Source organism: Chenopodium album, chromosome 2 (assembly GCF_948465745.1).
Source record: "Chenopodium album chromosome 2, dcCheAlbu1.1, whole genome shotgun sequence".
In the NCBI taxonomy this organism is placed as follows: domain Eukaryota; kingdom Viridiplantae; phylum Streptophyta; class Magnoliopsida; order Caryophyllales; family Amaranthaceae; genus Chenopodium; species Chenopodium album.
Genome location: NC_137835.1, coordinates 67136025 through 67145904, shown reverse-complemented (window position 1 = coordinate 67145904; position 9880 = coordinate 67136025). Strand labels below are relative to the sequence as shown.

General features: G+C 35.8%; 1 long non-coding RNA gene across 1 annotated transcript; it reads left to right on the top strand.

The window, feature by feature from the left end:
* The first annotated feature begins 6739 nt into the window (after positions 1-6739).
* LOC145586635 (uncharacterized) lies at positions 6740-8812 on the top strand. Its single transcript, XR_014100992.1, has 3 exons — positions 6740-6989; positions 7213-7334; positions 7580-8812. It is a non-coding gene; the product is annotated as an uncharacterized LOC145586635 (long non-coding RNA).
* Positions 8813-9880: the final 1068 nt, after the last annotated feature.

Sequence of the window (9880 nt, the reverse complement as noted above, 5' to 3'; positions counted from 1 at the left end):
ATATTCCCTACAGTTTTTGGCGACTCCACTGGGGAGGATTTCTATTTTAATTCCTGAATTTGTTTCGGCAATGATTTAGAATGAGTGGATGAGACTCGAAAAGTTCTAAGTATTTTATGTGCGTAATTTTGATTAACATTATTGTCATATGCATAAAAAGGATCTCATTCGAAAGACCATCCGTAATGAGTAAAAAACATAGGATTTTACACGTAGGAAATTTGAGGAATGTCTTTCACAACTAGGACTGAAATAACACCGAGCGAAACTGGAAGATTTTATTGAGCACAGAAAGCTGCTGAGGCATGTGGGAAGTAGCGTCAGGGGCCAGAGCTTGGCGCCACACTTTTAGCCGTAGCGCCAGACGCCAGTATTGGCGCCAGGCGCTATAGTTAAAAGTTGGCGCCAGTCTCTGTTTGCTGGTGCCAATTTCCCCCAATATCGAGCCAGAAATATGCGTTCTAATTTCGACCGGTTTTTCGTATTGTTTGCTCGATCCTACTTCCTGATTGAATTTTTTCTCAATTTTCTGAAACCCATATGTGTTCTACATATGGACATAACCCTCTGGGAATTCATGCTCCATCTACCCGATTGAACGCTCCGTGCAACAAAAGGTACATCCGAGATGTTGAATTCACCAAACCATGGAAGCGTGTTTTTTCTAAAACTCGCGGTGTCCCATCCACTCGCGCCAACCCTTCACGGTTAGGCTTCCGCGCGGTGCATCCGGAAAATTAACCATGGACCCTCTTTGACTAAACCATATCCCGAACTTTAGAGAACTAGAGCCATGGTTAGGTTGCAAACGCATTGCATCATATTGTGCCTACTTGACTAATTGTGCATTATTTGTTGTGCATGTATATTCTATGTTTCTCTTAACCGTTTATCGACTTGTGTTGAGATTAAATAAATTAATGACTTAAAGAACTTTGCTTAATTAATTAATTAATTAATTTGAGTCAATAAAGTCTATTATTTTAATCGGAATTGACCTAGCACGACTTTAGGCATACCCCAGTTGACTAATAACACCGAAAACAGTCCCAGACCGAAGCTCCATTATTGGCTCCAAGGTCTGAGCTGTAGCGCCACACTATGGAGTGTAGCGCCTGACGACAGCTATGTTGTTTGGCGCCAAGCTCCATAGTGTGACGCCAGTCCTGTCGCTTGGCCGACAGTTCAGATTATTGGTCGAGTCATCACCTAGTGTCTAATTAACTAGTTTGCTAATTAATTCGGTTAATTTTCGCTGTCAATAACACCTTGTCGAGTCATTAATCGAGTCTTGGTCACATAGTCTAGCCACATGGTCATGACACGAGTCTTAACGCACCATCTACACTCACTAGTCTTAGCACACACTTTGAGCACATGTCACCTTGACCATGTCTTAGGTTCATGCATGAGTCGGTCTTTCCGTCATTTGAGTTGGGGGTACATTCTACTCCTAATTCTTCATATCCCTCCATTATTCTTCTTCACATTCTATTCCAATCTTTTTTCACTTCCTCCATCCATTGCATGTTGAATAAAGTTTGAGTCAAATAATTAACAATAAGTATCCCCAAATTCCTTTTCCACAGTACTTGGTCAAGGAGAGAAGGGCGATTAATCAAGGACAACCTCTTTATTCAGGTCTCGCTTTTTGATAAACCGATTCGTCAAAAGAGGAAGGCTAGGAAGATAATGGCAACTCAAGAAGAATTCAATGATCTTAAGAACCAATTGGCTACTGTGACTGAGACACTGAAACATCTCGCACTTAGGGTCGATGACCCCGTGAAGCAACAACAGATGAACCTCATGCAAGAGAGTCTAAGCAAGCTATCTAGTGACTATAAATTTCAGGGCATGAGTTCGCAAGGGGTCTCGCTAGACAAGGAAATTCTTCCACATAAGTTCAACGCCACTGACATCCCAAAATTCAAGGCAACAGATAACCCTTACTTCCATTTAAGAGCTTTCGAAACAATAATGAGTATTAAGGGTATCGATAAAAAGGTTTTTCCCTCTCTGTTCTCACTATCTCTTGAAACTGTTTGCCAACAATGGTACTTCTCCCTTGACAAGGAGAAAACCTCTACCTGGGAATCGATAGTAAACGCTTTCATTGATAGGTACAAGTGCAATATCCAAGTTGAAACCGACCATAGCCAACTTGAGATGATAAGACAAAAGGAGAATGAAGGTTTTACTTCTTTCTTTAATAAGTGGAGGGAAACTTCCGCCAAGATGATTGAGGTCCCCACCGAAAAGGAGACTGTGAGGATGTTTATCAAGAATCTCCAAGAAAAGTATTCAAAGCACTTAAAATATCAACACAACTTGAATACTTTCAAAGCCGTTTATGACACCGGAATTGAAATTGAAGATGATCTCGCAAAGCAAAAAGCTACTAACAATAGCAACCACGGTGGCTGGAAAGGAAAGAAGAGCGACAATCCTTCTTCTTCCGAAAACGCCCACTCTAGTAATAATGTTAGTACCTTTGACCATAATGATGTCTTAGCCATAGACAATCAAGGATCTAAAAGAAAACCTAGGCGAGAGTTCACATCCATTGGAATGACCTACGATGCTGCTTTCGATCGTCTCTATGATCGAGGATTAATCAAACCTATTGGCCCTACCGAGGATCCAACACTAGAAAATCGATCTTCGAGATGGAATCCAAATTCCTATTGCAAGTACCATCGAGGAAACAGTCATACCACTGATGAATGCTACAGGTTTCAAAACCTCATTCAAGATCTCATAGAAGCAAACAAGGTCCCATTACCTCTAGCTAGCGAGAAGACTGGGTGATGATGAAACAACACAAGACAAGAGGCGAGCATCAAAGTAAGTACTTTAATTGATTTATGATGTAGATATCATGTTTACATTATTATTATGATTCCTAGTATCATGTCTAGGGTAACTTTAATATTAAATATGATTGCTATGATGCTTCCTATGTTCTTCCTAATATTTATGATTGCTAGTATCATGTTAGGGTTAAAGATTTGATTTTTATTGCTTAGTGACATGCTAGGGTTTGTTATTAATCTTGTTAGTATCATGCTTATGATCTTGCTATGCTTTAATATTAACATGAACATCATTTTGATTATAATTGTTATAATTTATGATGATTATGAATATTATTATTATTATTTTGGTGATGATTATTTTCTTTATGATGATTATTTATTATAATTTTATTATTATGATATTTATTATTATTATGTTGCTTGATGCTATTTATTGTTATTGTTTGATCACCTTTATTGCATGTTTAAAGGGAATTGGTACTTGTGATCACGCTTAATAAGATAATTAATAATCTTGTTAGGGTTAATTGTGATTATGATTCAAGTGATCGCCAATAGTAGTTTATTTGTGCATTAATATTCAACCAACAAAGATAAACAGGTTTAGGGTTAATCTTATTGATTGCATGTTAATCAGAAAGCGCACATGAATACGATCAGAATAAAGTAGTAGAGGCCTATTATTAGGGCAGGTTCAATCTCTTTTAGGTTGGATTTGTACCTTCATCCCCGAGCCCTTATTTGGTTCATGACCTTATGGAGTTGACGATCTCTTGGATCGTTAAGGGGTGTAATCTTCATCCTATGAACGGTTTACAAGTTCCTTAAAAAACTTGTTGTCGACTCTTTTGCTCTATCTTCTTCCCTTTTGGACGCCACCATACTTTAGTGTATGATCACAGTGGGGTTCAAGCTAGTGGGATTAAAAGCTTGAAAATATTCCCTACACTAACCTTATCCAAACATTTGATCTGCTTAAGGCTTACGTAAAGCCGGACGTTAGGAGTCTTGGGACCTTAAGGGTCTATGACTCAGACCCTCCGGTTCCACCTGGGTTCCTACATGTATCAATGGGCAAGGAATTCCTTTGTCAATCCTATAGGGGCAGCCAAACGTCCACTGTCATCAGAGTGGATGGATCCTGGCTCAAACAAACGGGAATCTATGGCACGGGATGGACCTTTTCCTCCCCGGATCAGGTGGAGATAGGGGTAGGAGGGGATACTGGACTAACAACTTCAGCCTTTCATGCGGAAGCCTTTGCGTGCCTTTCAGCTTTAAAATGGGGCTCTGCCCATGGTCTGCACTCGATTACTGTCTTCACAGATTCTACAGCTTTAGTTGAATCCCTTACATATGGGAAACAGACTAACATGGAAACATATTGGACGTTAAAGGAAATCCGCAAACTGGGTGCCTCTTTCGACCATTGTGTTATCTTAAAGGTTAATCAAGATGAAGTAAAGCAGGCTCACCAGCTTGCCAACCATTGCAGGATGCTGCGTATGCCTTTTTCTCTTCTTAGTAACTAGTTTGTATTTCTTTTTCATTTCTTCCTTTTTTTGTAATCTGCTGTTGTACAAAAAAAAAAAAAAAAAAAAAAAAAAAAAAAAAAAAAAAACCTACCGCTCATAAAGCAACAAACTAGACTCCACAACTCCTTGTAGAAGCTTACAAAAGATACAAACCTCATTGGGTGGTAATTGATATTAATGCATTGCCCTGGTTTGAAAAGAATAAAGAAAAGGAAGGATCTTTACACTTGGCATTACACAACAAGCATGAAGATCTTGGACTATACATATTGTCACTACTCAGGAATGATCAAACTGTGGATAAGTTGCTAGATTATTACAAGCTAGAGCACTCTACTTTGTTTCTTGCTATACAAAACAATTGCTTTAAAGTAGTTGGAATATATTGCATCTTGCCACAAGCTTAACATATATTAGTTTTCCTTTCCGTCATAGAATAGTTTTTTGCATTTATTATTACTACACATAATTTTACGAGATAAAAATAGAATATGTTATTGCGTTGTATGACTATCAATTGCTACTTTGCCACACACTTGACAAAGACTTATAAAATTAACTCATTTAATCAAAAGCTTAAGTTGATGGTTGAATCCTTACATCGTTATATATATACTCTACTATCACACCCCCGCATATGAGGACCCATTGGACTTGAAGTGTGGATGTAGCATGACCCCACCGTACCCAATATTTAATATTCCACTTTAAAAGGATAGTAGATGAAATTTGAATCTGTGACCTTTGTGTTAGGCTAGCTCTTGATCTGATACCATGTTAGCGAATTGTTATTAACTTTTTGAAAAATTTGTTATTATTAATCCCAACTTTAAGCCATTTACTTTCACTAATCCCTACTATTGATTAATTTTTAATAATCCCAACTTTGAGGGGCATTTTCTTTTATCAGGTCAAATGACCGGTGACCTGTTTAAAAGGTAACTTTGTTGTTTTTTTTTTTTCCTTAAATGCCACATGTTGCAATTTCATTAGTAAAAAAAAAAAAAAAAAAAAAAAACCAAAAAAAAAAAATTATAAAACCAAACCCATCCATCTTCATCCCACTGCAAACCCCCCGCCTCCATCCCTAGCACCCATCGGAAACCACCATCTCCCTCCCTTACCCACCAAAAACCTCACTCCCTTCCCCCAAAACCACACGCAGCCCAACCCCTGTCGTCGGAAACAACCCTAAACCCACCATTTTCACCCCCTCGTCGCCAAAACAACCCCAAGCTATCGAGATTCCATTCCCCTTTGCCAAAAACACCGGATCCCTCGAAACCACCTCACCCGTTCGCCTTCGCTAGTGCCCAGGCGACCTCCACTCTTTAATTCACCGTATCCTAGACGCATCTCTACCCTTCACCAATTTCTAGGTGCACCCCTGCCCTCTTCTCGGATACTGATCTCCCTCCCCTACTCATGAAAACCGCTGAGTGGAGGGGCGTTTGTGGATTTTGTGAGTGGAGTAGGGAGTCGAGGTGGTTTTGTGCGACGCAAGGGTTGGTTACTGTATTTTTTTTTATTCATTTTTTCAATTTTTTGTAATTTTTAATTTTTTGGTATCAATCAAGACTTGACAAGTGTCAAGTTACCTGTAACAATAGGTCATTGACTTTTATTGACCGGTCATGACCTGATAGAAGAAAATGCCCCTCAAAAGTTGTGATTATTCAAAAATAATGGAAAGTTGGAATTAATCAATGTAAATGACCTAAAATTGGGATTAAAATTAACAAATTTTCCTAAATTTTTTATAACATATGAAATTAGATGAAGAATTTGGGACATGGCTAGTTGATGAAGCACCGTAGTTCATCATCGAACAAGATAATAATGAACAATCACTTTGGGATAAAACATATGAAACTGGCCATGCATGGTTTATAAAAGTTGTACTCATCTGTATTCTATAGAGTACCCTTTGCTTGGATTAAAGCAAGTGACCACGGTCATGTCTCGGACTCTTCGTGCCTTCATTGACCATAATCCAATTGGTTTTCGAGATCTGTGTATTAAGTATAAGAATACTCCTTCCAAAACACTTAGTTCTTAGTTATAAAATTGTTATTGTAGCAAGCTGCACTAGTAGAAAAATTGTCATTTGTAACACCCTATTTTTAACGGGCATAACAAAATTCGTTACAAAAAGAGTAATTGTAACAGGCAAAATATATGACTGTTATGGAAAAAACTCATTTGTAACGGGCAACCAATTGCCCGTCACGAATATTTAATAATTGTAACGGGGAAATAAATGCCCGTTAGGAATAGTTAATATTTGTATCGGGCAAATAAAAAGCCCGTTACACCTAAATCAAGTACTAGAATTTAAAACCTTCTCTTTTTCCAATCGCCTTTCTTCCTCGAGCGGGCTCTCTCTCTCCTCATTTCTCTCTTCCTCTTATCTTTCCCACAAGCTCACTGTCTCTCTACTTCTTTCTCGTGTTCCTATATCATCTTGTCGGCGCGTTGGTCAGTCCTAGCAAGACTAGAAACAGCGGCTGTGGTGCAAGGTCGGTCCTACAACGATGCCGTACTACCTTAATATCACACTAATGCGCTATCGTTTCACCATTTTCAAGTAGGCCACTTGCTTCCTTTTATCCTCTTATAAATCATCCTTTCCCAGGTATTTGTTCTCTAATTTCTCCAATTTAATTTCCCAATTTTCATATACAATTTTAGATAAGATCTAGTTTATCTATAATTAAACAAATAACCCTATTTTTTTTTTTTAATTTCAAAATTTTGTTAGATCTAACTAGATTTTTTCTTAATTAACCAGTAATTATTATGGGTTAGATCTAGGTGGAATTTTCAAAATTAACCAATGAAAAATCTTCGAAATATAGAGTTAAAGAAGGCATGCAAAGAGAGGGAGAATGAGTTGAAGGAAGAGATTCGGCAGCATTCGATTGCGAAGAGGAAAACTCTTAAGGAGATTGCTAAGTCTAAGCAACGCAAGCAGCTTAAGGTCGTTTCAGATGATTTTCTTAGACTGTCATTCTGTCAGTAGTTTAATTGTTATTTGGTTGAGTTTTCATGTTTTTTTTTTTTTTTTTACTTTGTTTATCGAATTTAGTTTGCGTTTACTATTAATCTGAAATAGTTGGAGAAATGAAATGAAATTTTTGTTTGAATTTTCTACAAAAAATTTGTGTTAATTTTTTTTTTTTTTTTTTTTTTACTGAATTTTGGTTGGTTTGATTTTGATTACAGCCAACAGAACGATGTTTGTGATTCAAAAGATGGTGCTGATCTCATTAATATGATTCTTCGCAAGGTAATTTCCTCTTTAATTGTCTTTTATTTATAATTAAATACTTTCTTATTTTGGTGATGTATATGGCATGATTTATCTTATGTGATGAGATTTACATAGTTTCTTATGAAGAAATGGTTGATTTTAGTTAATTATGTTAAATCTTGAAGGTTGATTTATTGAGGTTGCACGGTTGTCGAAAACATTATCCTTTGTTTTGATTTGATATAAAGGGAATCAGGGATCTTCAAGGAAAGTTGTATTTCTTTTGTACAATAATCCTTCTACATATTTCATTCAATTTGGGGGTTGACTAAATTGGCGGTGTTGTTCTATAGATGTAATGTTGAATTGGATGAACTTATGGAAGTATGAGTCTTTGAGATGTGATGAATTATGTATAATGACTCATTTCTTGATGGTCATCTCATCCACTAATGCAAAAGACTGTGCTCTATTAAAAGACTTAGCTATCCTATTAAACCTTTCACTCACATTGTCCATTGCAACCCCTTCTAACAGGTTAACTATGAAACTATGAATTACAGAGGGTTGTTTTTACTTTTTTTTTTTCTCCATATTATTCCATGAGTTCTTGCCATGAATTTTATGGTTGATAAAGTCCAAATTATGTCGAAGCTATAATATCAATACTTTAAAATATTTCATGATTTTTAAGTTTGAGATTTCAAATTATATGTTTGTTGATAATTTTTCTGTATTTTCAAGATAATCTGTTTCCAATTTGATGAGCAGATTTTGTTTATATTTGATAAGTTTTTTGTTGATCAATTTCGAGCTTGGTTCTTCCTTTTTAATTTTTTTTTTTAGCATTTTTCTAGGATCGTATTTCAAAATTTTGATTATTTATAGACACCCAAATGTGTCTCCCCAAAACCAAACCCAGTGATGAATACCTTTAATGCAATTTGCTTATCGAACGAAGTGAAAGTGTGAAAAGTCTAGTGATGTGGATGTATTTATTAAAATATCTCTCTTTCTGTTTCAAAAAATTTCTTCTTACACTCTATTTTATTAAAATATCCAGCCCAATTTAGTTTGGTCCATGATAAAGGTCCAATGATAGTGTAGTTGGATTGGGCTCAAAAAGAGCTTTCTAACGATATATTATAAGCCCAATTCTGATGAATAATGAGGAAGTTATGGATTAAATTAAATTAGGTCAAAAATGATTTTATGAGTGGCACAATGATCTAGGATTGACTTTTAATCTTCCAGAATTATATAAAAGGTTCTTTTAAATTCTAATGGGATTAAGATTGATAATTATATTTTAAAGAGTTTTATTTTGAATAAAATATGTGATTTGTTACAAATATGATTTTAATCTGCTTAACGCAGGATTAGCTGCTTAATCGTATTAAGAAGATGATTCCGCATACAAAGCCATTTTAGTTCTAACTTAGCGCGAGATGACAAGGCTGTCACTTATCGCCTAGTGCTAACTCCTGTCGTTGGTGACAGGAGGTATGTTATTCCAAATATGACTTGTTTCGGGTTCCGGACTATTTTTCTTTTAATAGGGGTCAAATCTCCCCATTTTTATTCATCAACAATTCCCAATCATTATTCAACAATCATCTCTCTTTATTCTCTCTCTAAAAGCTATAAGATTTCTCTCTCTCTATTCTTTTTCTAAACCTTCCCTCTTACAAAATTCCACATTCATTAGTTCTAGATACACCTATGCAAGTTTGAAGTTGCCTTCGCCCTAGACATGAAAGGTTTATAATTTTTGAGGGTTTGGTCCCAAATCCCTATCTCTATTTCAATTATTTAATTTAATTGTTTGATTTAATATTTTCCTTGAAGTTACTAACGCGTGTACTTTGTTATTAGAAAGAGATACGAGGCATCCAAGTAAGTAATTTATTTATTGATCTTTGATATAGAAATCATGCTTAGATTATTTTGTTAATTCTTAGTATCATGTTAGGATGTTTTTATTGTTTCCTAGTATCATGTTTAGAATTTACTAATATTTCTAATATCATGTATGTTTATATGATGCTTCCTATTCTTTTTAATATCATGTTAGGGATAAAGATTTGATCTTTAATGTTTAGTGACATGCTAGGGTTTGTTATTATTCTTGTTAATATCATGCCTAGGATCTTGCTATTATTATTATGCTTTATTGAGATTGATTGAGATTATTATGATGATTGTTATTTTTATGTTGCTTGATATTATTATTATTGGTTTTGCTTGATCACGCCTTTTATGCATGTTTCAAG